Source organism: Pleuronectes platessa, chromosome 21 (genome assembly GCF_947347685.1).
Source record: "Pleuronectes platessa chromosome 21, fPlePla1.1, whole genome shotgun sequence".
NCBI lineage: Eukaryota > Metazoa > Chordata > Actinopteri > Pleuronectiformes > Pleuronectidae > Pleuronectes > Pleuronectes platessa.
Genome location: NC_070646.1, coordinates 19,183,790 through 19,211,220, shown reverse-complemented (window position 1 = coordinate 19,211,220; position 27,431 = coordinate 19,183,790). Strand labels below are relative to the sequence as shown.

General features: G+C 37.6%; 14 non-coding genes across 14 annotated transcripts; all 14 read right to left on the bottom strand.

The window, feature by feature from the left end:
* Positions 1 to 131: 131 nt before the first annotated feature.
* trnak-cuu (transfer RNA lysine (anticodon CUU)) lies at positions 132 to 205 on the bottom strand. Its single transcript has one exon. It is a non-coding gene; the product is annotated as a tRNA-Lys (tRNA).
* A 469-nt stretch (positions 206 to 674) lies between these two features.
* On the bottom strand, positions 675 to 748 carry trnak-cuu (transfer RNA lysine (anticodon CUU)). Its single transcript has one exon. It is a non-coding gene; the product is annotated as a tRNA-Lys (tRNA).
* A 999-nt stretch (positions 749 to 1,747) lies between these two features.
* trnak-cuu (transfer RNA lysine (anticodon CUU)) lies at positions 1,748 to 1,821 on the bottom strand. Its single transcript has one exon. It is a non-coding gene; the product is annotated as a tRNA-Lys (tRNA).
* Positions 1,822 to 2,290: 469 nt separating this feature from the next.
* On the bottom strand, positions 2,291 to 2,364 carry trnak-cuu (transfer RNA lysine (anticodon CUU)). Its single transcript has one exon. It is a non-coding gene; the product is annotated as a tRNA-Lys (tRNA).
* Positions 2,365 to 4,438: 2,074 nt separating this feature from the next.
* trnak-cuu (transfer RNA lysine (anticodon CUU)) lies at positions 4,439 to 4,512 on the bottom strand. Its single transcript has one exon. It is a non-coding gene; the product is annotated as a tRNA-Lys (tRNA).
* A 469-nt stretch (positions 4,513 to 4,981) lies between these two features.
* On the bottom strand, positions 4,982 to 5,055 carry trnak-cuu (transfer RNA lysine (anticodon CUU)). The gene has a single exon. It is a non-coding gene; the product is annotated as a tRNA-Lys (tRNA).
* A 4,222-nt stretch (positions 5,056 to 9,277) lies between these two features.
* Positions 9,278 to 9,351, bottom strand: trnak-cuu (transfer RNA lysine (anticodon CUU)). Its single transcript has one exon. It is a non-coding gene; the product is annotated as a tRNA-Lys (tRNA).
* A 3,147-nt stretch (positions 9,352 to 12,498) lies between these two features.
* Positions 12,499 to 12,572, bottom strand: trnak-cuu (transfer RNA lysine (anticodon CUU)). The gene has a single exon. It is a non-coding gene; the product is annotated as a tRNA-Lys (tRNA).
* Positions 12,573 to 16,990: 4,418 nt separating this feature from the next.
* On the bottom strand, positions 16,991 to 17,064 carry trnak-cuu (transfer RNA lysine (anticodon CUU)). The gene has a single exon. It is a non-coding gene; the product is annotated as a tRNA-Lys (tRNA).
* A 1,012-nt stretch (positions 17,065 to 18,076) lies between these two features.
* Positions 18,077 to 18,150, bottom strand: trnak-cuu (transfer RNA lysine (anticodon CUU)). The gene has a single exon. It is a non-coding gene; the product is annotated as a tRNA-Lys (tRNA).
* Positions 18,151 to 22,190: 4,040 nt separating this feature from the next.
* On the bottom strand, positions 22,191 to 22,264 carry trnak-cuu (transfer RNA lysine (anticodon CUU)). Its single transcript has one exon. It is a non-coding gene; the product is annotated as a tRNA-Lys (tRNA).
* Positions 22,265 to 23,276: 1,012 nt separating this feature from the next.
* On the bottom strand, positions 23,277 to 23,350 carry trnak-cuu (transfer RNA lysine (anticodon CUU)). The gene has a single exon. It is a non-coding gene; the product is annotated as a tRNA-Lys (tRNA).
* A 2,784-nt stretch (positions 23,351 to 26,134) lies between these two features.
* On the bottom strand, positions 26,135 to 26,208 carry trnak-cuu (transfer RNA lysine (anticodon CUU)). The gene has a single exon. It is a non-coding gene; the product is annotated as a tRNA-Lys (tRNA).
* A 448-nt stretch (positions 26,209 to 26,656) lies between these two features.
* trnak-cuu (transfer RNA lysine (anticodon CUU)) lies at positions 26,657 to 26,730 on the bottom strand. Its single transcript has one exon. It is a non-coding gene; the product is annotated as a tRNA-Lys (tRNA).
* Between the last annotated feature and the right edge of the window lie 701 nt (positions 26,731 to 27,431).

Sequence of the window (27,431 nt, the reverse complement as noted above, 5' to 3'; positions counted from 1 at the left end):
ATTGGTGTGTTTGAAACCTACGTTATATAAATGTTCTGATGTTTCCTTTAATAAATAACAATTTAAGCTTTAGTAGAACTAAGACTTTGATCAACATGCGGGTGCTCAATTCCTATTCTTGAAAGCTCAATAGCCCAACGTGGGGCTCGAACCCACGACCCTGAGATTAAGAGTCTCATGCTCTACCGAACTGAGCTAGCCGGGCTTCTTACATATAACCTCCCATCACAATAGAAACATCAAAATGCAAGAATATGTTTAATGAGAAGTAAAACCCTCTACTATGAAAACAACCTAGGTCCCAGAAAATTATCAGATTACAGAGTAAATTTTACCCTTAACGTTTTTGACCACAAGTTCCTTGAACAAAACCAGCCTGAACCAGGCTGCCTAACTCTTCCGCCAGAAGATCAAGCACACTCATGCTATTCATTGGTTAGGGATCAAGTCTCTTACAGTTTTCAATTCTAGTTTAGGATATAATCTAGACAAATTGATGGATTCAATCCAAAACATAATTTTCTCATCAGCTGTAGATGTTTGATTGGTGTGTCTGAAACCTACGTTATATAAATGTTCTGATGTTTCCTTTAATAAGGAACAATTTAAGCTTTAGTAGAACTAAGACTTTGATCAACATGCGGGTGCTCAATTCCTATTCTTGAAAGCTCAATAGCCCAACGTGGGGCTCGAACCCACGACCCTGAGATTAAGAGTCTCATGCTCTACCGAACTGAGCTAGCCGGGCTTCTTCCTTATAACCTCCCATCACAATAAAAACATCAAAATGCAAGAATATGTTTAATGAGAAGTAAAACCCTCTACTATGAAAACAACCTAGGTCTGAGAAAATTATCAGATTACAGAGTAAGTTTTACCCTTAACGTTTTTGACCACAAGTTCCGTGAACAAAACCAGCCTGGACCATCTTGCCTAACTCTTTCGCCAGAAGATAAAACACATGCATGCTTGTTAATTGTTATGGATTCAATCTGTTACAGTTTTCCATTTTAGTTAAACTATATAAACTAAACAAATTGATGGATTCAATATATACATAATTTTCTGATCAGCCGTTGATGTTTGATTGGTGTGTGTGATACCTATGGAATGTATATGCTCTGATGTTTCCTTTAATAAAGTCTTTTAAGCTAAGAATTTGATCAGCATGCTGGTGCTCAATTCCTAATCTTAAAAGCTCCATAGCCCAACGTAGGGCTCCAACCCACGACCCTGAGATTAAGAGTCTCATGCTCTACCGAACTGAGCTAGCCATGCTTTTTCCTTAAAACTTCACATAGCGATGGAGATGTTAGAATGCAAGAATATGTTTCATGAGAAGTAAAGCCCTCTAGTATGAAAACAACCTAGGTCTGAGAAAATGATCAGTTTACAGAGTGAGTTTTACCCTTAACGTTTTTGACCACAAGTTCCTTGAACAAAACCAGCCTGAACCAGGCTGCCTAACTCTTTCGCCAGAAGATCAAGCACACTCATGCTATTCATTGGTTAGGGATCGAGTCTCTTGCACTTTGCAATTCTAGTTTAGGATATAATCTAGACAAATTGATGGATTCAATACAAAACATAATTTTCTCATCAGCTGTAGATGTTTGATTGGTGTGTTTGAAACCTACGTTATATAAATGTTCTGATGTTTCCTTTAATAAATAACAATTTAAGCTTTAGTAGAACTAAGACTTTGATCAACATGCGGGTGCTCAATTCCTATTCTTGAAAGCTCAATAGCCCAACGTGGGGCTCGAACCCACGACCCTGAGATTAAGAGTCTCATGCTCTACCGAACTGAGCTAGCCGGGCTTCTTACATATAACCTCCCATCACAATAGAAACATCAAAATGCAAGAATATGTTTAATGAGAAGTAAAACCCTCTACTATGAAAACAACCTAGGTCCCAGAAAATTATCAGATTACAGAGTAAATTTTACCCTTAACGTTTTTGACCACAAGTTCCTTGAACAAAACCAGCCTGAACCAGGCTGCCTAACTCTTCCGCCAGAAGATCAAGCACACTCATGCTATTCATTGGTTAGGGATCAAGTCTCTTACAGTTTTCAATTCTAGTTTAGGATATAATCTAGACAAATTGATGGATTCAATCCAAAACATAATTTTCTCATCAGCTGTAGATGTTTGATTGGTGTGTCTGAAACCTACGTTATATAAATGTTCTGATGTTTCCTTTAATAAGGAACAATTTAAGCTTTAGTAGAACTAAGACTTTGATCAACATGCGGGTGCTCAATTCCTATTCTTGAAAGCTCAATAGCCCAACGTGGGGCTCGAACCCACGACCCTGAGATTAAGAGTCTCATGCTCTACCGAACTGAGCTAGCCGGGCTTCTTCCTTATAACCTCCCATCACAATAAAAACATCAAAATGCAAGAATATGTTTAATGAGAAGTAAAACCCTCTACTATGAAAACAACCTAGGTCTGAGAAAATTATCAGATTACAGAGTAAGTTTTACCCTTAACGTTTTTGACCACAAGTTCCGTGAACAAAACCAGCCTGGACCATCTTGCCTAACTCTTTCGCCAGAAGATAAAACACATGCATGCTTGTTAATTGTTATGGATTCAATCTGTTACAGTTTTCCATTTTAGTTAAACTATATAAACTAAACAAATTGATGGATTCAATATATACATAATTTTCTGATCAGCCGTTGATGTTTGATTGGTGTGTGTGATACCTATGGAATGTATATGCTCTGATGTTTCCTTTAATAAAGAGTCTTTTAAGCTAAGAATTTGATCAGCATGCTGGTGCTCAATTCCTAATCTTAAAAGCTCCATAGCCCAACGTAGGGCTCCAACCCACGACCCTGAGATTAAGAGTCTCATGCTCTACCGAACTGAGCTAGCCATGCTTTTTCCTTAAAACTTCACATAGCGATGGAGATGTTAGAATGCAAGAATATGTTTCATGAGAAGTAAAGCCCTCTAGTATGAAAACAACCTAGGTCTGAGAAAATGATCAGTTTACAGAGTGAGTTTTACCCTTAACGTTTTTGACCACAAATTCCTTGAACAAAACCAGCCTGAACCAGGCTGCCTAACTCTTTCGCCAGAAGATCAAGCACACTCATGCTATTCATTGGTTAGGGATCGAGTCTCTTGCACTTTGCAATTCTAGTTTAGGATATAATCTAGACAAATTGATGGATTCAATACAAAACATAATTTTCTCATCAGCTGTAGATGTTTGATTGGTGTGTTTGAAACCTACGTTATATAAATGTTCTGATGTTTCCTTTAATAAATAACAATTTAAGCTTTAGTAGAACTAAGACTTTGATCAACATGCGGGTGCTCAATTCCTATTCTTGAAAGCTCAATAGCCCAATGTGGGGCTCAAACCCACGACCCTGAGATTAAGAGTCTCATGCTCTACCGAACTGAGCTAGCCGGGCTTCTTCCTTATAACCTCCCATCACAATAAAAACATCAAAATGCAAGAATATGTTTAATGAGAAGTAAAACCCTCTACTATGAAAACAACCTAGGTCTGAGAAAATTATCAGATTACAGAGTACGTTTTACCCTTAACGTTTTTGACCACAAGTTCCGTGAACAAAACCAGCCTGGACCATCTTGCCTAACTCTTTCGCCAGAAGATAAAACACATGCATGCTTGTTAATTGTTATGGATTCAATCTGTTACAGTTTTCCATTTTAGTTAAACTATATAAACTAAACAAATTGATGGATTCAATATATACATAATTTTCTGATCAGCCGTTGATGTTTGATTGGTGTGTGTGATACCTATGGAATGTATATGCTCTGATGTTTCCTTTAATAAAGTCTTTTAAGCTAAGAATTTGATCAGCATGCTGGTGCTCAATTCCTAATCTTAAAAGCTCCATAGCCCAACGTAGGGCTCCAACCCACGACCCTGAGATTAAGAGTCTCATGCTCTACCGAACTGAGCTAGCCATGCTTTTTCCTTAAAACTTCACATAGCGATGGAGATGTTAGAATGCAAGAATATGTTTTATGAGAAGTAAAGCCCTCTAGTATGAAAACAACCTAGGTCTGAGAAAATGATCAGTTTACAGAGTGAGTTTTACCCTTAACGTTTTTGACCACAAATTCCTTGAACAAAACCAGCCTGAACCAGGCTGCCTAACTCTTTCGCCAGAAGATCAAGCACACTCATGCTATTCATTGGTTAGGGATCGAGTCTCTTGCACTTTGCAATTCTAGTTTAGGATATAATCTAGACAAATTGATGGATTCAATACAAAACATAATTTTCTCATCAGCTGTAGATGTTTGATTGGTGTGTTTGAAACCTACGTTATATAAATGTTCTGATGTTTCCTTTAATAAATAACAATTTAAGCTTTAGTAGAACTAAGACTTTGATCAACATGCGGGTGCTCAATTCCTATTCTTGAAAGCTCAATAGCCCAACGTGGGGCTCGAACCCACGACCCTGAGATTAAGAGTCTCATGCTCTACCGAACTGAGCTAGCCGGGCTTCTTACATATAACCTCCCATCACAATAGAAACATCAAAATGCAAGAATATGTTTAATGAGAAGTAAAACCCTCTACTATGAAAACAACCTAGGTCCCAGAAAATTATCAGATTACAGAGTAAATTTTACCCTTAACGTTTTTGACCACAAGTTCCTTGAACAAAACCAGCCTGAACCAGGCTGCCTAACTCTTCCGCCAGAAGATCAAGCACACTCATGCTATTCATTGGTTAGGGATCAAGTCTCTTACAGTTTTCAATTCTAGTTTAGGATATAATCTAGACAAATTGATGGATTCAATCCAAAACATAATTTTCTCATCAGCTGTAGATGTTTGATTGGTGTGTCTGAAACCTACGTTATATAAATGTTCTGATGTTTCCTTTAATAAGGAACAATTTAAGCTTTAGTAGAACTAAGACTTTGATCAACATGCGGGTGCTCAATTCCTATTCTTGAAAGCTCAATAGCCCAACGTGGGGCTCGAACCCACGACCCTGAGATTAAGAGTCTCATGCTCTACCGAACTGAGCTAGCCGGGCTTCTTCCTTATAACCTCCCATCACAATAAAAACATCAAAATGCAAGAATATGTTTAATGAGAAGTAAAACCCTCTACTATGAAAACAACCTAGGTCTGAGAAAATTATCAGATTACAGAGTAAGTTTTACCCTTAACGTTTTTGACCACAAGTTCCGTGAACAAAACCAGCCTGGACCATCTTGCCTAACTCTTTCGCCAGAAGATAAAACACATGCATGCTTGTTAATTGTTATGGATTCAATCTGTTACAGTTTTCCATTTTAGTTAAACTATATAAACTAAACAAATTGATGGATTCAATATATACATAATTTTCTGATCAGCCGTTGATGTTTGATTGGTGTGTGTGATACCTATGGAATGTATATGCTCTGATGTTTCCTTTAATAAAGAGTCTTTTAAGCTAAGAATTTGATCAGCATGCTGGTGCTCAATTCCTAATCTTAAAAGCTCCATAGCCCAACGTAGGGCTCCAACCCACGACCCTGAGATTAAGAGTCTCATGCTCTACCGAACTGAGCTAGCCATGCTTTTTCCTTAAAACTTCACATAGCGATGGAGATGTTAGAATGCAAGAATATGTTTCATGAGAAGTAAAGCCCTCTAGTATGAAAACAACCTAGGTCTGAGAAAATGATCAGTTTACAGAGTGAGTTTTACCCTTAACGTTTTTGACCACAAATTCCTTGAACAAAACCAGCCTGAACCAGGCTGCCTAACTCTTTCGCCAGAAGATCAAGCACACTCATGCTATTCATTGGTTAGGGATCGAGTCTCTTGCACTTTGCAATTCTAGTTTAGGATATAATCTAGACAAATTGATGGATTCAATACAAAACATAATTTTCTCATCAGCTGTAGATGTTTGATTGGTGTGTTTGAAACCTACGTTATATAAATGTTCTGATGTTTCCTTTAATAAATAACAATTTAAGCTTTAGTAGAACTAAGACTTTGATCAACATGCGGGTGCTCAATTCCTATTCTTGAAAGCTCAATAGCCCAATGTGGGGCTCAAACCCACGACCCTGAGATTAAGAGTCTCATGCTCTACCGAACTGAGCTAGCCGGGCTTCTTCCTTATAACCTCCCATCACAATAAAAACATCAAAATGCAAGAATATGTTTAATGAGAAGTAAAACCCTCTACTATGAAAACAACCTAGGTCTGAGAAAATTATCAGATTACAGAGTACGTTTTACCCTTAACGTTTTTGACCACAAGTTCCGTGAACAAAACCAGCCTGGACCATCTTGCCTAACTCTTTCGCCAGAAGATAAAACACATGCATGCTTGTTAATTGTTATGGATTCAATCTGTTACAGTTTTCCATTTTAGTTAAACTATATAAACTAAACAAATTGATGGATTCAATATATACATAATTTTCTGATCAGCCGTTGATGTTTGATTGGTGTGTGTGATACCTATGGAATGTATATGCTCTGATGTTTCCTTTAATAAAGAGTCTTTTAAGCTAAGAATTTGATCAGCATGCTGGTGCTCAATTCCTAATCTTAAAAGCTCCATAGCCCAACGTAGGGCTCCAACCCACGACCCTGAGATTAAGAGTCTCATGCTCTACCGAACTGAGCTAGCCATGCTTTTTCCTTAAAACTTCACATAGCGATGGAGATGTTAGAATGCAAGAATATGTTTCATGAGAAGTAAAGCCCTCTAGTATGAAAACAACCTAGGTCTGAGAAAATGATCAGTTTACAGAGTGAGTTTTACCCTTAACGTTTTTGACCACAAGTTCCTTGAACAAAACCAGCCTGAACCAGGCTGCCTAACTCTTTCGCCAGAAGATCAAGCACACTCATGCTATTCATTGGTTAGGGATCGAGTCTCTTGCAGTTTTCAATTCTAGTTTAGGATATAATCTAGACAAATTGATGGATTCAATACAAAACATAATTTTCTCATCAGCTGTAGATGTTTGATTGGTGTGTCTGAAACCTACGTTATATAAATGTTCTGATGTTTCCTTTAATAAGGAACAATTTAAGCTTTAGTAGAACTAAGACTTTGATCAACATGCGGATGCTCAATTCCTATTCTTGAAAGCTCAATAGCCCAATGTGGGGCTCAAACCCACGACCCTGAGATTAAGAGTCTCATGCTCTACCGAACTGAGCTAGCCGGGCTTCTTCCTTATAACCTCCCATCACAATAAAAACATCAAAATGCAAGAATATGTTTAATGAGAAGTAAAACCCTCTACTATGAAAACAACCTAGGTCTGAGAAAATTATCAGATTACAGAGTAAGTTTTACCCTTAACGTTTTTGACCACAAGTTCCGTGAACAAAACCAGCCTGGACCATCTTGCCTAACTCTTTCGCCAGAAGATAAAACACATGCATGCTTGTTAATTGTTATGGATTCAATCTGTTGCAGTTTTCCATTTTAGTTAAACTATATAAACTAAACAAATTGATGGATTCAATATATACATAATTTTCTGATCAGCCGTTGATGTTTGATTGGTGTGTGTGATACCTATGGAATGTATATGCTCTGATGTTTCCTTTAATAAAGTCTTTTAAGCTAAGAATTTGATCAGCATGCTGGTGCTCAATTCCTAATCTTAAAAGCTCCATAGCCCAATTTAGGGCTCCAACCCACGACCCTGAGATTAAGAGTCTCATGCTCTACCGAACTGAGCTAGCCATGCTTTTTCCTTAAAACTTCACATAGCGATGGAGATGTTAGAATGCAAGAATATGTTTTATGAGAAGTAAAGCCCTCTAGTATGAAAACAACCTAGGTCTGAGAAAATGATCAGTTTACAGAGTGAGTTTTACCCTTAACGTTTTTGACCACAAATTCCTTGAACAAAACCAGCCTGAACCAGGCTGCCTAACTCTTTCGCCAGAAGATCAAGCACACTCATGCTATTCATTGGTTAGGGATCGAGTCTCTTGCAGTTTTCAATTCTAGTTTAGGATATAATCTAGACAAATTGATGGATTCAATACAAAACATAATTTTCTCATCAGCTGTAGATGTTTGATTGGTGTGTCTGAAACCTACGTTATATAAATGTTCTGATGTTTCCTTTAATAAGGAACAATTTAAGCTTTAGTAGAACTAAGACTTTGATCAACATGCGGATGCTCAATTCCTATTCTTGAAAGCTCAATAGCCCAATGTGGGGCTCAAACCCACGACCCTGAGATTAAGAGTCTCATGCTCTACCGAACTGAGCTAGCCGGGCTTCTTCCTTATAACCTCCCATCACAATAAAAACATCAAAATGCAAGAATATGTTTAATGAGAAGTAAAACCCTCTACTATGAAAACAACCTAGGTCTGAGAAAATTATCAGATTACAGAGTAAGTTTTACCCTTAACGTTTTTGACCACAAGTTCCGTGAACAAAACCAGCCTGGACCATCTTGCCTAACTCTTTCGCCAGAAGATAAAACACATGCATGCTTGTTAATTGTTATGGATTCAATCTGTTGCAGTTTTCCATTTTAGTTAAACTATATAAACTAAACAAATTGATGGATTCAATATATACATAATTTTCTGATCAGCCGTTGATGTTTGATTGGTGTGTGTGATACCTATGGAATGTATATGCTCTGATGTTTCCTTTAATAAAGTCTTTTAAGCTAAGAATTTGATCAGCATGCTGGTGCTCAATTCCTAATCTTAAAAGCTCCATAGCCCAATTTAGGGCTCCAACCCACGACCCTGAGATTAAGAGTCTCATGCTCTACCGAACTGAGCTAGCCATGCTTTTTCCTTAAAACTTCACATAGCGATGGAGATGTTAGAATGCAAGAATATGTTTTATGAGAAGTAAAGCCCTCTAGTATGAAAACAACCTAGGTCTGAGAAAATGATCAGTTTACAGAGTGAGTTTTACCCTTAACGTTTTTGACCACAAATTCCTTGAACAAAACCAGCCTGAACCAGGCTGCCTAACTCTTTCGCCAGAAGATCAAGCACACTCATGCTATTCATTGGTTAGGGATCGAGTCTCTTGCAGTTTTCAATTCTAGTTTAGGATATAATCTAGACAAATTGATGGATTCAATACAAAACATAATTTTCTCATCAGCTGTAGATGTTTGATTGGTGTGTTTGAAACCTACGTTATATAAATGTTCTGATGTTTCCTTTAATAAGGAACAATTTAAGCTTTAGTAGAACTAAGACTTTGATCAACATGCGGGTGCTCAATTCCTATTCTTGAAAGCTCAATAGCCCAACGTGGGGCTCGAACCCACGACCCTGAGATTAAGAGTCTCATGCTCTACCGAACTGAGCTAGCCGGGCTTCTTCCTTATAACCTCCCATCACAATAAAAACATCAAAATGCAAGAATATGTTTAATGAGAAGTAAAACCCTCTACTATGAAAACAACCTAGGTCTGAGAAAATTATCAGATTACAGAGTAAGTTTTACCCTTAACGTTTTTGACCACAAGTTCCGTGAACAAAACCAGCCTGGACCATCTTGCCTAACTCTTTCGCCAGAAGATAAAACACATGCATGCTTGTTAATTGTTATGGATTCAATCTGTTACAGTTTTCCATTTTAGTTAAACTATATAAACTAAACAAATTGATGGATTCAATATATACATAATTTTCTGATCAGCCGTTGATGTTTGATTGGTGTGTGTGATACCTATGGAATGTATATGCTCTGATGTTTCCTTTAATAAAGAGTCTTTTAAGCTAAGAATTTGATCAGCATGCTGGTGCTCAATTCCTAATCTTAAAAGCTCCATAGCCCAACGTAGGGCTCCAACCCACGACCCTGAGATTAAGAGTCTCATGCTCTACCGAACTGAGCTAGCCATGCTTTTTCCTTAAAACTTCACATAGCGATGGAGATGTTAGAATGCAAGAATATGTTTCATGAGAAGTAAAGCCCTCTAGTATGAAAACAACCTAGGTCTGAGAAAATGATCAGTTTACAGAGTGAGTTTTACCCTTAACGTTTTTGACCACAAGTTCCTTGAACAAAACCAGCCTGAACCAGGCTGCCTAACTCTTTCGCCAGAAGATCAAGCACACTCATGCTATTCATTGGTTAGGGATCGAGTCTCTTGCAGTTTTCAATTCTAGTTTAGGATATAATCTAGACAAATTGATGGATTCAATACAAAACATAATTTTCTCATCAGCTGTAGATGTTTGATTGGTGTGTCTGAAACCTACGTTATATAAATGTTCTGATGTTTCCTTTAATAAGGAACAATTTAAGCTTTAGTAGAACTAAGACTTTGATCAACATGCGGATGCTCAATTCCTATTCTTGAAAGCTCAATAGCCCAATGTGGGGCTCAAACCCACGACCCTGAGATTAAGAGTCTCATGCTCTACCGAACTGAGCTAGCCGGGCTTCTTCCTTATAACCTCCCATCACAATAAAAACATCAAAATGCAAGAATATGTTTAATGAGAAGTAAAACCCTCTACTATGAAAACAACCTAGGTCTGAGAAAATTATCAGATTACAGAGTAAGTTTTACCCTTAACGTTTTTGACCACAAGTTCCGTGAACAAAACCAGCCTGGACCATCTTGCCTAACTCTTTCGCCAGAAGATAAAACACATGCATGCTTGTTAATTGTTATGGATTCAATCTGTTGCAGTTTTCCATTTTAGTTAAACTATATAAACTAAACAAATTGATGGATTCAATATATACATAATTTTCTGATCAGCCGTTGATGTTTGATTGGTGTGTGTGATACCTATGGAATGTATATGCTCTGATGTTTCCTTTAATAAAGTCTTTTAAGCTAAGAATTTGATCAGCATGCTGGTGCTCAATTCCTAATCTTAAAAGCTCCATAGCCCAATTTAGGGCTCCAACCCACGACCCTGAGATTAAGAGTCTCATGCTCTACCGAACTGAGCTAGCCATGCTTTTTCCTTAAAACTTCACATAGCGATGGAGATGTTAGAATGCAAGAATATGTTTTATGAGAAGTAAAGCCCTCTAGTATGAAAACAACCTAGGTCTGAGAAAATGATCAGTTTACAGAGTGAGTTTTACCCTTAACGTTTTTGACCACAAATTCCTTGAACAAAACCAGCCTGAACCAGGCTGCCTAACTCTTTCGCCAGAAGATCAAGCACACTCATGCTATTCATTGGTTAGGGATCGAGTCTCTTGCAGTTTTCAATTCTAGTTTAGGATATAATCTAGACAAATTGATGGATTCAATACAAAACATAATTTTCTCATCAGCTGTAGATGTTTGATTGGTGTGTCTGAAACCTACGTTATATAAATGTTCTGATGTTTCCTTTAATAAGGAACAATTTAAGCTTTAGTAGAACTAAGACTTTGATCAACATGCGGATGCTCAATTCCTATTCTTGAAAGCTCAATAGCCCAATGTGGGGCTCAAACCCACGACCCTGAGATTAAGAGTCTCATGCTCTACCGAACTGAGCTAGCCGGGCTTCTTCCTTATAACCTCCCATCACAATAAAAACATCAAAATGCAAGAATATGTTTAATGAGAAGTAAAACCCTCTACTATGAAAACAACCTAGGTCTGAGAAAATTATCAGATTACAGAGTAAGTTTTACCCTTAACGTTTTTGACCACAAGTTCCGTGAACAAAACCAGCCTGGACCATCTTGCCTAACTCTTTCGCCAGAAGATAAAACACATGCATGCTTGTTAATTGTTATGGATTCAATCTGTTGCAGTTTTCCATTTTAGTTAAACTATATAAACTAAACAAATTGATGGATTCAATATATACATAATTTTCTGATCAGCCGTTGATGTTTGATTGGTGTGTGTGATACCTATGGAATGTATATGCTCTGATGTTTCCTTTAATAAAGTCTTTTAAGCTAAGAATTTGATCAGCATGCTGGTGCTCAATTCCTAATCTTAAAAGCTCCATAGCCCAATTTAGGGCTCCAACCCACGACCCTGAGATTAAGAGTCTCATGCTCTACCGAACTGAGCTAGCCATGCTTTTTCCTTAAAACTTCACATAGCGATGGAGATGTTAGAATGCAAGAATATGTTTTATGAGAAGTAAAGCCCTCTAGTATGAAAACAACCTAGGTCTGAGAAAATGATCAGTTTACAGAGTGAGTTTTACCCTTAACGTTTTTGACCACAAATTCCTTGAACAAAACCAGCCTGAACCAGGCTGCCTAACTCTTTCGCCAGAAGATCAAGCACACTCATGCTATTCATTGGTTAGGGATCGAGTCTCTTGCAGTTTTCAATTCTAGTTTAGGATATAATCTAGACAAATTGATGGATTCAATACAAAACATAATTTTCTCATCAGCTGTAGATGTTTGATTGGTGTGTTTGAAACCTACGTTATATAAATGTTCTGATGTTTCCTTTAATAAGGAACAATTTAAGCTTTAGTAGAACTAAGACTTTGATCAACATGCGGGTGCTCAATTCCTATTCTTGAAAGCTCAATAGCCCAACGTGGGGCTCGAACCCACGACCCTGAGATTAAGAGTCTCATGCTCTACCGAACTGAGCTAGCCGGGCTTCTTACATATAACCTCCCATCACAATAGAAACATCAAAATGCAAGAATATGTTTAATGAGAAGTAAAACCCTCTACTATGAAAACAACCTAGGTCCCAGAAAATTATCAGATTACAGAGTAAATTTTACCCTTAACGTTTTTGACCACAAGTTCCTTGAACAAAACCAGCCTGAACCAGGCTGCCTAACTCTTCCGCCAGAAGATCAAGCACACTCATGCTATTCATTGGTTAGGGATCAAGTCTCTTACAGTTTTCAATTCTAGTTTAGGATATAATCTAGACAAATTGATGGATTCAATCCAAAACATAATTTTCTCATCAGCTGTAGATGTTTGATTGGTGTGTCTGAAACCTACGTTATATAAATGTTCTGATGTTTCCTTTAATAAGGAACAATTTAAGCTTTAGTAGAACTAAGACTTTGATCAACATGCGGATGCTCAATTCCTATTCTTGAAAGCTCAATAGCCCAATGTGGGGCTCGAACCCACGACCCTGAGATAAAGAGTCTCATGCTCTACCGAACTGAGCTAGCCGGGCTTCTTCCATATAACCTCCCATCACAATACAAACATCAAAATGCAAGAATATGTTTAATGAGAAGTAAAACCCTCTACTATGAAAACAACCTAGGTCTGAGAAAATTATCAGATTACAGAGTAAGTTTTACCCTTCACGTTTTTGACCAAAATTTTCGTGAACAAAACCAGCCTGAACCAGGTTGCCTAACTCTTTCGCCAAAAGATCAAGCACACTCATGCTATTCATTGGTTAGGGATCGAGTCTCTTGCAGTTTTCAATTCTAGTTTAGGATATAATCTAAACAAATTGATGGATTCAATCCAAAACATAATTTTCTCATCAACTGTAGATGTTTGATTGGTATGTTTGAAACCTACGTTATATAAATGTTCTGATGTTTCCTTTAATAAGAAACAATTTAAACTTTAGTAGAACTAAGACTTTGATCAGCATGCGGGTGCTCAATTCCTATTCTTGAAAGCTCAATAGCCCAACGTGAGGCTCAACCCACAACCCTGAGATTAAGAGTCTCATGCTCTACCCAACTGAGCTAGCCGGGCTTCTTCCTTATAACCTCCCATCACAATAGAAACATCAAAATGCAAGAATATGTTTAATGCGAAGTAAAACCCTCTACTATGAAAACAACCTAGGTCTGAGAAAATTATCAGATTACAGAGTAAGTTTTACCCTTATCGTTTTTGACCACAAGTTCCGTGAACAAAACCAGCCTGAACCATCTTGCCTAACTCTTTCGCCAGAAGATTAAACACATGCATGCTTGTTAATTGTTATGGATTCAATATGTTGCAGTTTTCCATTATAGTTAAGCTATATAAACTAGACAAATTGATGTATTCAATATATGCATAATTTTCTGATCAGCCGTTGATGTTTGATTGGTGTGTGTGATACCTATGGAATGTATATGCTCTGATGTTTCCTTTAATAAAGAGTCTTTTAAGCTAAGAATTTGATCAGCATGCTGGTGCTCAATTCCTAATCTTAAAAACTCCATAGCCCAACGTAGGGCTCCAACCCACGACCCTGAGATTAAGAGTCTCATGCTCTACCGAACTGAGCTAGCCGGGCTTCTTACATATAACCTCCCATCACAATAGAAACATCAAAATGCAAGAATATGTTTAATGAGAAGTAAAACCCTCTACTATGAAAACAACCTAGGTCTGAGAAAATTATCAGATTACAGAGTAAGTTTTACCCTTAACGTTTTTGACCACAAGTTCCTTGAACAAAACCAGCCTGAACCAGGCTGCCTAACTCTTTCGCCAGAAGATCAAGCACACTCATGCTATTCATTGGTTAGGGATCGAGTCTCTTGCAGTTTTCAATCCTAGTTTAGGATATAATCTAGACAAATTGATGGATTCAATCCAAAACATAATTTTCTTATGAGCTGTAGATGTTTGATTGGTGTATCTGAAACCTACGTTATATAAATGTTCTGGTGTTTCCTTTAATAAGGAACAATTTAAGCTTTAGTAGAACTAAGACTTTGATCAGCATGCGGGTGCTCAATTCCTATTCTTGAAAGCTCAATAGCCCAACGTGAGGCTCGAACCCACAACCCTGAGATTAAGAGTCTCATGCTCTACCGAACTGAGCTAGCCGGGCTTCTTCCATATAACCTCCCATCACAATAGAAACATCAAAATGCAAGAACATGTTTAATGAGAAGTAAAACCCTCTAGTATGAAAACAACCTAGGTCTGAGAAAATGATCAGTTTACAGAGTAAGTTTTACCCTTAACGTTTTTGACCACAAGTTCCTTCAACAAAACCAGCCTGAACCAGGCAGCCTAACACTTTCGCCAGAAGATAAAACACATGCATGCTTGTTAATTGTTATGGATTCAATCTGTTGCAGTTTTCCATTATAGTTAAGCTATATAAACTAGACAAATTGATGGATTCAATATATACATAATTTTCTGATCAGCCGTTGATGTTTGATTGGTGTGTGTGATACCTATGGAATGTATATGCTCTGATGTTTCCTTTAATAAAGAGTCTTTTAAGCCAAGACTTTGATCAGCATGCTGGTGCTCAATTCCTAATCTTAAAAGCTTCATAGCCCAACGTGGGGCTCGAACCCACCACCCTAAGATTAAGAGTCTCATGCTCTACCGAGCTTAGCTAGCCAGGCTTCTACCTTGAAACTTCACATCACGATGGACATGTTAGAATGCAAGAATATGTTTCATGAGAAATAAAGCCCTCTAGTATGAAAACAACCTAGGTCTGAGAAAATGATCAATTTACAGAGTAAGTTTTACCCTTAACGTTTTTGACCACAAGTTCCTTGAACAAATGAATGAATGAATGAAACCAGCCTGAACCAGGCTGCCTCACTCTTCCGCCAGAAGATCAAGCACACTCATGCTATTCATTGGTTAGGGATCGAGTCTCTTGCAGTTTTCAATTCTAGTTTAGGATATAATCTAGACAAATTGATGGATTCAATACAAAAAATAATTTTCTCATCAGCTGTAGATGTTTGATTGGTGTGTTTGAAAACTACGTTATATAAATGTTCTGATGTTTCCTTTAATAAAGAACAATTTAAGCTTTAGTAGAACTAAGACTTTGATCAACATGCGGGTGCTCAATTCCTATTCTTGAAAGCTCAATAGCCCAACGTGAGGCTCGAACCCTCGAATGTTTGATTGGTGTGTTTGAAAACTACGTTATATAAATGTTCTGATGTTTCCTTTAATAAAGAACAATTTAAGCTTTAGTAGAACTAAGACTTTGATCAACATGCGGGTGCTCAATTCTTATTCTTGAAAGCTCAATAGCCCAACGTGAGGCTCGAACCCACGACCCTGAGATTAAGAGTCTCATGCTCTACCGAACTGAGCTAGCCGGCCTTCTTCCATATAACCTCCCATCACAATACAAACATCAAAATGCAAAAACATGTTTAATGAGAAGTAAAACCCTCTACTATGAAAACAACCTAGGTCTGAGAAAATTATCAGATTACAGAGTAAGTTTTACCATTATCGTTTTTGACCACAAGTTCCGTGAACAAAACCAGCCTGAACCATCTTGCCTAACTCTTTCGCCAGAAGATTAAACACATGCATGCTTGTTAATTGTTACGGATTCAATCTTTTGCAGTTTTCCATTATAGTTAAGCTATATAAACTATACAAATTGATGGATTCAATATATACATAATTTTCTGATCAGCCGTTGATGTTTGATTGGTGTGTGTGATACCTATGGAATGTATATGCTCTGATGTTTCCTTTAATAAAGAGTCTTTTAAGCTAAGAATTTGATCAGCATGCTGGTGCTCAATTCCTAATCTTAAAAGCTCCATAGCCCAACGTAGGGCTCCAAAACCACGACCCTGAGATTAAGAGTCTCATGTTCTGCCGAACTGAGCTAGCCATGCTTCTTCCTTAAAACTTCACATCACGATGGAGATGTTAGAATGCAAGAATATGTTTAATGAGAAGTAAAACCCTCTAGTATGAAAACAACCTAGGTCTGAGAAAATTATCAGATTACAGAGTAAGTTTTACCCTTAACGTTTTTGACCACAAGTTCCTTGAACAAAACCAGCCTGAACCAGGCTGCCTAACTCTTTCGCCAGAAGATCAAGCACACTCATGCTATTCATTGGTTAGGGATCGAGTCTCTTGCAGTTTTCAATCCTAGTTTAGGATATAATCTAGACAAATTGATGGATTCAATCCAAAACATAATTTTCTTATCAGCTGTAGATGTTTGATTGGTGTATCTGAAACCTACGTTATATAAATGTTCTGGTGTTTCCTTTAATAAGGAACAATTTAAGCTTTAGTAGAACAAAGACTTTGATCAACATGGGGGTGCTCAATTCCTATTCTTGAAAGCTCAATAGCCCAACGTGGGGCTTGAACCCACGATCCTGAGATTAAGAGTCTCATGCTCTACCGAACTGAGCTAGCCGGGCTTCTTCCATATAACCTCCCATCACAATACAAACATCAAAATGCAAGAATATGTTTAATGAGAAGTAAAACCCTATACTATGAAAACAACCTAGTTCTGAGAAAATTATCAGATTACAGAGTAAATTTTACCCTTCACGTTTTTGACCAAAAGTTTCGTGAACAAAACCAGCCTGAACCAGGTTGCCTAACTCTTTCGCCAAAAGATCAAGCACACTCATGCTATTCATTGGTTAGGGATCGAGTCTCTTGCAGTTTTCAATTCTAGTTTAGGATATAATCTAAACAAATTGATGGATTCAATCCAAAACATAATTTTCTCATCAGCTGTAGATGTTTGATTGGTATGTTTGAAACCTACGTTATATAAATGTTCTGATGTTTCCTTTAATAAGAAACAATTTAAACTTTAGTAGAACTAAGACTTTGATCAGCATGCAGGTGCTCAATTCCTATTCTTGAAAGCTCAATAGCCCAACGTGAGGCTCGAACCCACAACCCTGAGATTAAGAGTCTCATGCTCTACCCAACTGAGCTAGCCGGGCTTCTTCCTTATAACCTCCCATCACAATAGAAACATCAAAATGCAAGAATATGTTTTATGAGAAGTAAAGCCCTCTAGTATGAAAACAACCTAGGTCTGAGAAAATGATCAGTTTACAGAGTGAGTTTTACCCTTAACGTTTTTGACCACAAATTCCTTGAACAAAACCAGCCTGAACCAGGCTGCCTAACTCTTTCGCCAGAAGATCAAGCACACTCATGCTATTCATTGGTTAGGGATCGAGTCTCTTGCAGTTTTCAATTCTAGTTTAGGATATAATCTAGACAAATTGATGGATTCAATACAAAACATAATTTTCTCATCAGCTGTAGATGTTTGATTGGTGTGTTTGAAACCTACGTTATATAAATGTTCTGATGTTTCCTTTAATAAATAACAATTTAAGCTTTAGTAGAACTAAGACTTTGATCAACATGCGGGTGCTCAATTCCTATTCTTGAAAGCTCAATAGCCCAACGTGGGGCTCGAACCCACGACCCTGAGATTAAGAGTCTCATGCTCTACCGAACTGAGCTAGCCGGGCTTCTTACATATAACCTCCCATCACAATAGACACATCAAAATGCAAGAATATGTTTAATGAGAAGTAAAACCCTCTACTATGAAAACAACCTAGGTCCCAGAAAATTATCAGATTACAGAGTAAGTTTTACCCTTCACGTTTTTGACCAAAAGTTTCGTGAACAAAACCAGCCTGAACCAGGTTGCCTAACTCTTTCGCCAAAAGATCAAGCACACTCATGCTATTCATTGGTTAGGGATCGAGTCTCTTGCAGTTTTCAATTCTAGTTTAGGATATAATCTAAACAAATTGATGGATTCAATCCAAAACATAATTTTCTCATCAACTGTAGATGTTTGATTGGTATGTTTGAAACCTACGTTATATAAATGTTCTGATGTTTCCTTTAATAAGAAACAATTTAAACTTTAGTAGAACTAAGACTTTGATCAGCATGCGGGTGCTCAATTCCTATTCTTGAAAGCTCAATAGCCCAACGTGAGGCTCAACCCACAACCCTGAGATTAAGAGTCTCATGCTCTACCCAACTGAGCTAGCCGGGCTTCTTCCTTATAACCTCCCATCACAATAGAAACATCAAAATGCAAGAATATGTTTAATGCGAAGTAAAACCCTCTACTATGAAAACAACCTAGGTCTGAGAAAATTATCAGATTACAGAGTAAGTTTTACCCTTATCGTTTTTGACCACAAGTTCCGTGAACAAAACCAGCCTGAACCATCTTGCCTAACTCTTTCGCCAGAAGATTAAACACATGCATGCTTGTTAATTGTTATGGATTCAATATGTTGCAGTTTTCCATTATAGTTAAGCTATATAAACTAGACAAATTGATGGATTCAATATATGCATAATTTTCTGATCAGCCGTTGATGTTTGATTGGTGTGTGTGATACCTATGGAATGTATATGCTCTGATGTTTCCTTTAATAAAGAGTCTTTTAAGCTAAGAATTTGATCAGCATGCTGGTGCTCAATTCCTAATCTTAAAAACTCCATAGCCCAACGTAGGGCTCCAACCCACGACCCTGAGATTAAGAGTCTCATGCTCTACCGAACTGAGCTAGCCGGGCTTCTTACATATAACCTCCCATCACAATAGAAACATCAAAATGCAAGAATATGTTTAATGAGAAGTAAAACCCTCTACTATGAAAACAACCTAGGTCTGAGAAAATTATCAGATTACAGAGTAAGTTTTACCCTTAACGTTTTTGACCACAAGTTCCTTGAACAAAACCAGCCTGAACCAGGCTGCCTAACTCTTTCGCCAGAAGATCAAGCACACTCATGCTATTCATTGGTTAGGGATCGAGTCTCTTGCAGTTTTCAATCCTAGTTTAGGATATAATCTAGACAAATTGATGGATTCAATCCAAAACATAATTTTCTTATGAGCTGTAGATGTTTGATTGGTGTATCTGAAACCTACATTATATAAATGTTCTGGTGTTTCCTTTAATAAGGAACAATTTAAGCTTTAGTAGAACTAAGACTTTGATCAGCATGCGGGTGCTCAATTCCTATTCTTGAAAGCTCAATAGCCCAACGTGAGGCTCGAACCCACAACCCTGAGATTAAGAGTCTCATGCTCTACCGAACTGAGCTAGCCGGGCTTCTTCCATATAACCTCCCATCACAATAGAAACATCAAAATGCAAGAACATGTTTAATGAGAAGTAAAACCCTCTAGTATGAAAACAACCTAGGTCTGAGAAAATGATCAGTTTACAGAGTAAGTTTTACCCTTAACGTTTTTGACCACAAGTTCCTTCAACAAAACCAGCCTGAACCAGGCAGCCTAACACTTTCGCCAGAAGATAAAACACATGCATGCTTGTTAATTGTTATGGATTCAATCTGTTGCAGTTTTCCATTATAGTTAAGCTATATAAACTAGACAAATTGATGGATTCAATATATACATAATTTTCTGATCAGCCGTTGATGTTTGATTGGTGTGTGTGATACCTATGGAATGTATATGCTCTGATGTTTCCTTTAATAAAGAGTTTTTTAAGCCAAGACTTTGATCAGCATGCTGGTGCTCAATTCCTAATCTTAAAAGCTTCATAGCCCAACGTGGGGCTCGAACCCAACACCCTAAGATTAAGAGTCTCATGCTCTACCGAGCTTAGCTAGCCAGGCTTCTACCTTGAAACTTCACATCACGATGGAGATGTTAGAATGCAAGAATATGTTTCATGAGAAATAAAGCCCTCTAGTATGAAAACAACCTAGGTCTGAGAAAATGATCAATTTACAGAGTAAGTTTTACCCTTAACGTTTTTGACCACAAGTTCCTTGAACAAATGAATGAATGAATGAAACCAGCCTGAACCAGGCTGCCTCACTCTTCCGCCAGAAGATCAAGCACACTCATGCTATTCATTGGTTAGGGATCGAGTCTCTTGCAGTTTTCAATTCTAGTTTAGGATATAATCTAGACAAATTGATGGATTCAATACAAAAAATAATTTTCTCATCAGCTGTAGATGTTTGATTGGTGTGTTTGAAAACTACGTTATATAAATGTTCTGATGTTTCCTTTAATAAAGAACAATTTAAGCTTTAGTAGAACTAAGACTTTGATCAACATGCGGGTGCTCAATTCCTATTCTTGAAAGCTCAATAGCCCAACGTGAGGCTCGAACCCTCGAATGTTTGATTGGTGTGTTTGAAAACTACGTTACATAAATGTTCTGATGTTTCCTTTAATAAAGAACAATTTAAGCTTTAGTAGAACTAAGACTTTGATCAACATGCGGGTGCTCAATTCCTATTCTTGAAAGCTCAATAGCCCAACGTGAGGCTCGAACCCTCCAATGTTTGATTGGTGTGTTTGAAAACTACGTTATATAAATGTTCTGATGTTTCCTTTAATAAAGAACAATTTAAGCTTTAGTAGAACTAAGACTTTGATCAACATGCGGGTGCTCAATTCCTATTCTTGAAAGCTCAATAGCCCAACGTGAGGCTCGAACCCACGACCCTGAGATTAAGAGTCTCATGCTCTACCGAACTGAGCTAGCCGGCCTTCTTCCATATAACCTCCCATCACAATACAAACATCAAAATGCAAAAACATGTTTAATGAGAAGTAAAACCCTCTACTATGAAAACAACCTAGGTCTGAGAAAATTATCAGATTACAGAGTAAGTTTTACCATTATCGTTTTTGACCACAAGTTCCGTGAACAAAACCAGCCTGAACCATCTTGCCTAACTCTTTCGCCAGAAGATTAAACACATGCATGCTTGTTAATTGTTACGGATTCAATCTTTTGCAGTTTTCCATTATAGTTAAGCTATATAAACTATACAAATTGATGGATTCAATATATACATAATTTTCTGATCAGCCGTTGATGTTTGATTGGTGTGTGTGATACCTATGGAATGTATATGCTCTGATGTTTCCTTTAATAAAGAGTCTTTTAAGCTAAGAATTTGATCAGCATGCTGGTGCTCAATTCCTAATCTTAAAAGCTCCATAGCCCAACGTAGGGCTCCAAAACCACGACCCTGAGATTAAGAGTCTCATGTTCTGCCGAACTGAGCTAGCCATGCTTCTTCCTTAAAACTTCACATCACGATGGAGATGTTAGAATGCAAGAATATGTTTAATGAGAAGTAAAACCCTCTAGTATGAAAACAACCTAGGTCTGAGAAAATTATCAGATTACAGAGTAAGTTTTACCCTTAACGTTTTTGACCACAAGTTCCTTGAACAAAACCAGCCTGAACCAGGCTGCCTAACTCTTTCGCCAGAAGATCAAGCACACTCATGCTATTCATTGGTTAGGGATCGAGTCTCTTGCAGTTTTCAATCCTAGTTTAGGATATAATCTAGACAAATTGATGGATTCAATCCAAAACATAATTTTCTTATCAGCTGTAGATGTTTGATTGGTGTATCTGAAACCTACGTTATATAAATGTTCTGGTGTTTCCTTTAATAAGGAACAATTTAAGCTTTAGTAGAACAAAGACTTTGATCAACATGGGGGTGCTCAATTCCTATTCTTGAAAGCTCAATAGCCCAACGTGGGGCTTGAACCCACGATCCTGAGATTAAGAGTCTCATGCTCTACCGAACTGAGCTAGCCGGGCTTCTTCCATATAACCTCCCATCACAATACAAACATCAAAATGCAAGAATATGTTTAATGAGAAGTAAAACCCTATACTATGAAAACAACCTAGGTCTGAGAAAATTATCAGATTACAGAGTAAATTTTACCCTTCACGTTTTTGACCAAAAGTTTCGTGAACAAAACCAGCCTGAACCAGGTTGCCTAACTCTTTCGCCAAAAGATCAAGCACACTCATGCTATTCATTGGTTAGGGATCGAGTCTCTTGCAGTTTTCAATTCTAGTTTAGGATATAATCTAAACAAATTGATGGATTCAATCCAAAACATAATTTTCTCATCAGCTGTAGATGTTTGATTGGTATGTTTGAAACCTACGTTATATAAATGTTCTGATGTTTCCTTTAATAAGAAACAATTTAAACTTTAGTAGAACCAAGACTTTGATCAGCATGCAGGTGCTCAATTCCTATTCTTGAAAGCTCAATAGCCCAACGTGAGGTTCGAACCCACAACCCTGAGATTAAGAGTCTCATGCTCTACCCAACTGAGCTAGCCGGGCTTCTTCCTTATAACCTCCCATCACAATAGAAACATCAAAATGCAAGAATATGTTTTATGAGAAGTAAAGCCCTCTAGTATGAAAACAACCTAGGTCTGAGAAAATGATCAGTTTACAGAGTGAGTTTTACCCTTAACGTTTTTGACCACAAATTCCTTGAACAAAACCAGCCTGAACCAGGCTGCCTAACTCTTTCGCCAGAAGATCAAGCACACTCATGCTATTCATTGGTTAGGGATCGAGTCTCTTGCAGTTTTCAATTCTAGTTTAGGATATAATCTAGACAAATTGATGGATTCAATACAAAACATAATTTTCTCATCAGCTGTAGATGTTTGATTGGTGTGTTTGAAACCTACGTTATATAAATGTTCTGATGTTTCCTTTAATAAATAACAATTTAAGCTTTAGTAGAACTAAGACTTTGATCAACATGCGGGTGCTCAATTCCTATTCTTGAAAGCTCAATAGCCCAACGTGGGGCTCGAACCCACGACCCTGAGATTAAGAGTCTCATGCTCTACCGAACTGAGCTAGCCGGGCTTCTTACATATAACCTCCCATCACAATAGAAACATCAAAATGCAAGAATATGTTTAATGAGAAGTAAAACCCTCTACTATGAAAACAACCTAGGTCCCAGAAAATTATCAGATTACAGAGTAAATTTTACCCTTAACGTTTTTGACCACAAGTTCCTTGAACAAAACCAGCCTGAACCAGGCTGCCTAACTCTTCCGCCAGAAGATCAAGCACACTCATGCTATTCATTGGTTAGGGATCAAGTCTCTTACAGTTTTCAATTCTAGTTTAGGATATAATCTAGACAAATTGATGGATTCAATCCAAAACATAATTTTCTCATCAGCTGTAGATGTTTGATTGGTGTGTCTGAAACCTACGTTATATAAATGTTCTGATGTTTCCTTTAATAAGGAACAATTTAAGCTTTAGTAGAACTAAGACTTTGATCAACATGCGGGTGCTCAATTCCTATTCTTGAAAGCTCAATAGCCCAACGTGAGGCTCGAACCCTCGAATGTTTGATTGGTGTGTTTGAAAACTACGTTATATAAATGTTCTGATGTTTCTTTTAATAAAGAACAATTTAAGCTTTAGTAGAACTAAGACTTTGATCAACATGCGGGTGCTCAATTCCTATTCTTGAAAGCTCAATAGCCCAACGTGAGGCTTGAACCCACGACCCTGAGATTAAGACTCATGCTCTACCGAACTGAGCTAGCCGGCCTTCTTCCATATAACCTCCCATCACAATAGAAACATCAAAATGCAAAAACATGTTTAATGAGAAGTAAAACCCTCTACTATGAAAACAACCTAGGTCTGAGAAAATTATCAGATTACAGAGTAAGTTTTACCATTATCGTTTTTGACCACAAGTTCCGTGAACAAAACCAGCCTGAACCATCTTGCCTAACTCTTTCGCCAGAAGATTAAACACATGCATGCTTGTTAATTGTTACGGATTCAATCTTTTGCAGTTTTCCATTATAGTTAAGCTATATAAACTATACAAATTGATGGATTCAATATATACATAATTTTCTGATCAGCCATTGATGTTTGATTGGTGTGTGTGATACCTATGGAATGTATATGCTCTGATGTTTCCTTTAATAAAGAGTCTTTTAAGCTAAGAATTTGATCAGCATGCTGGTGCTCAATTCCTAATCTTAAAAGCTCCATAGCCCAACGTAGGGCTCCAAAACCACGACCCTGAGATTAAGAGTCTCATGTTCTGCCGAACTGAGCTAGCCATGCTTCTTCCTTAAAACTTCACATCACGATGGAGATGTTAGAATGCAAGAATATGTTTAATGAGAAGTAAAACCCTCTAGTATGAAAACAACCTAGGTCTGAGAAAATTATCAGATTACAGAGTAAGTTTTACCCTTAACGTTTTTGACCACAAGTTCCTTGAACAAAACCAGCCTGAACCAGGCTGCCTAACTCTTTCGCCAGAAGATCAAGCACACTCATGCTATTCATTGGTTAGGGATCGAGTCTCTTGCAGTTTTCAATCCTAGTTTAGGATATAATCTAGACAAATTGATGGATTCAATCCAAAACATAATTTTCTTATCAGCTGTAGATGTTTGATTGGTGTATCTGAAACCTACGTTATATAAATGTTCTGGTGTTTCCTTTAATAAGGAACAATTTAAGCTTTAGTAGAACAAAGACTTTGATCAACATGGGGGTGCTCAATTCCTATTCTTGAAAGCTCAATAGCCCAACGTGGGGCTTGAACCCATGATCCTGAGATTAAGAGTCTCATGCTCTACCGAACTGAGCTAGCCGGGCTTCTTCCATATAACCTCCCATCACAATAGAAACATCAAAATGCAAGAACATGTTTAATGAGAAGTAAAACCCTCTAGTATGAAAACAACCTAGGTCTGAGAAAATGATCAGTTTACAGAGTAAGTTTTACCCTTAACGTTTTTGACCACAAGTTCCTTCAACAAAACCAGCCTGAACCAGGCTGCCTAACTCTTTCGCCAGAAGATAAAACACATGCATGCTTGTTAATTGTTATGGATTCAATCTGTTGCAGTTTTCCATTATAGTTAAGCTATATAAACTAGACAAATTGATGGATTCAATATATACATAATTTTCTGATCAGCCGTTGATGTTTGATTGGTGTGTGTGATACATATGGAATGTATATGCTCTGATGTTTCCTTTAATAAAGAGTCTTTTAAGCTAAGAATTTGATCAGCATGCTGGTGCTCAATTCCTAATCTTAAAAGCTCCATAGCCCAACGTAGGGCTCCAAAACCACGACCCTGAGATTAAGAGTCTCATGTTCTGCCGAACTGAGCTAGCCATGCTTCTTCCTTAAAACTTCACATCACGATGGAGATGTTAGAATGCAAGAATATGTTTAATGAGAAGTAAAACCCTCTAGTATGAAAACAACCTAGGTCTGAGAAAATTATCAGATTACAGAGTAAGTTTTACCCTTAACGTTTTTGACCACAAGTTCCTTGAACAAAACCAGCCTGAACCAGGCTGCCTAACTCTTTCGCCAGAAGATCAAGCACACTCATGCCATTCATTGGTTAGGGATCGAGTCTCTTGCAGTTTTCAATTCTAGTTTAGGATATAATCTAGACAAATTGATGGATTCAATCCAAAACATAATTTTCTCATCAGCTGTAGATGTTTGATTGGTGTGTTTGAAACCTACGTTATATAAATGTTCTGATGTTTCCTTTAATAAATATCAATTTAAGCTTTAGTAGAACTAAGACTTTGATCAACATGCGGGTGCTCAATTCCTATTCTTGAAAGCTCAATAGCCCAACGTGGGGCTCGAACCCACGACCCTGAGATTAAGAGTCTCATGCTCTACCGAACTGAGCTAGCCGGGCTTCTTACATATAACCTCCCATCACAATATAAACATCAAAATGCAAGAATATGTTTAATGAGAAGTAAAACCCTCTACTATGAAAACAACCTAGGTCCCAGAAAATTATCAGATTACAGAGTAAATTTTACCCTTAACGTTTTTGACCACAAGTTCCTTGAACAAAACCAGCCTGAACCAGGCTGCCTAACTCTTCCGCCAGAAGATCAAGCACACTGATGCTATTCATTGGTTAGGGATCAAGTCTCTTACAGTTTTCAATTCTAGTTTAGGATATAATCTAGACAAATTGATGGATTCAATCCAAAACATAATTTTCTCATCAGCTGTAGATGTTTGATTGGTGTGTCTGAAACCTATGTTATATAAATGTTCTGATGTTTCCTTTAATAAGGAACAATTTAAGCTTTAGTAGAACTAAGACTTTGATCAGCATGCTGGTGCTCCATAGCCCAACGTGGGGCTCGAACCCACGACCCTGAGATTAAGAGTCTCATGCTCTACCGAACTGAGCTAGCCGGGCTTCTTCCATATAACCTCCCATCACAATACAAACATCAAAATGCAAGAATATGTTTAATGAGAAGTAAAACCCTCTACTATGAAAACAACCTAGGTCTGAGAAAATTATCAGATTACAGAGTAAGTTTTACCCTTATCGTTTTTGACCACAAGTTCCGTGAACAAAACCAGCCTGAACCATCTTGCCTAACTCTTTCGCCAGAAGATTAAACACATGCATGCTTGTTAATTGTTATGGATTCAATCTGTTGCAGTTTTCCATTATAGTTAAGCTATATAAACTAGACAAATTGATGGATTCAATATATACATAATTTTCTGATCAGCCGTTGATGTTTGATTGGTGTGTGTGATACATATGGAATGTATATGCTCTGATGTTTCCTTTTATAAAGAGTCTTTTAAGCTAAGACTTTGATCAGCATGCTGGTGCTCAATTCCTAATCTTAAAAGCTTCATAGCCCAACGTAGGGCTCCAACCCACGACCCTGAGATTAAGAGTCTCATGCTCTACCGAACTGAGCTAGCCGGGCTTCTTCCATATAACCTCCCATCACAATACAAACATCAAAATGCAAGAATATGTTTAATGAGAAGTAAAACCCTCTACTATGAAAACAACCTAGGTCTGAGAAAATTATCAGATTACAGAGTAAGTTTTACCCTTCACGTTTTTGACCAAAAGTTTCGTGAACAAAACCA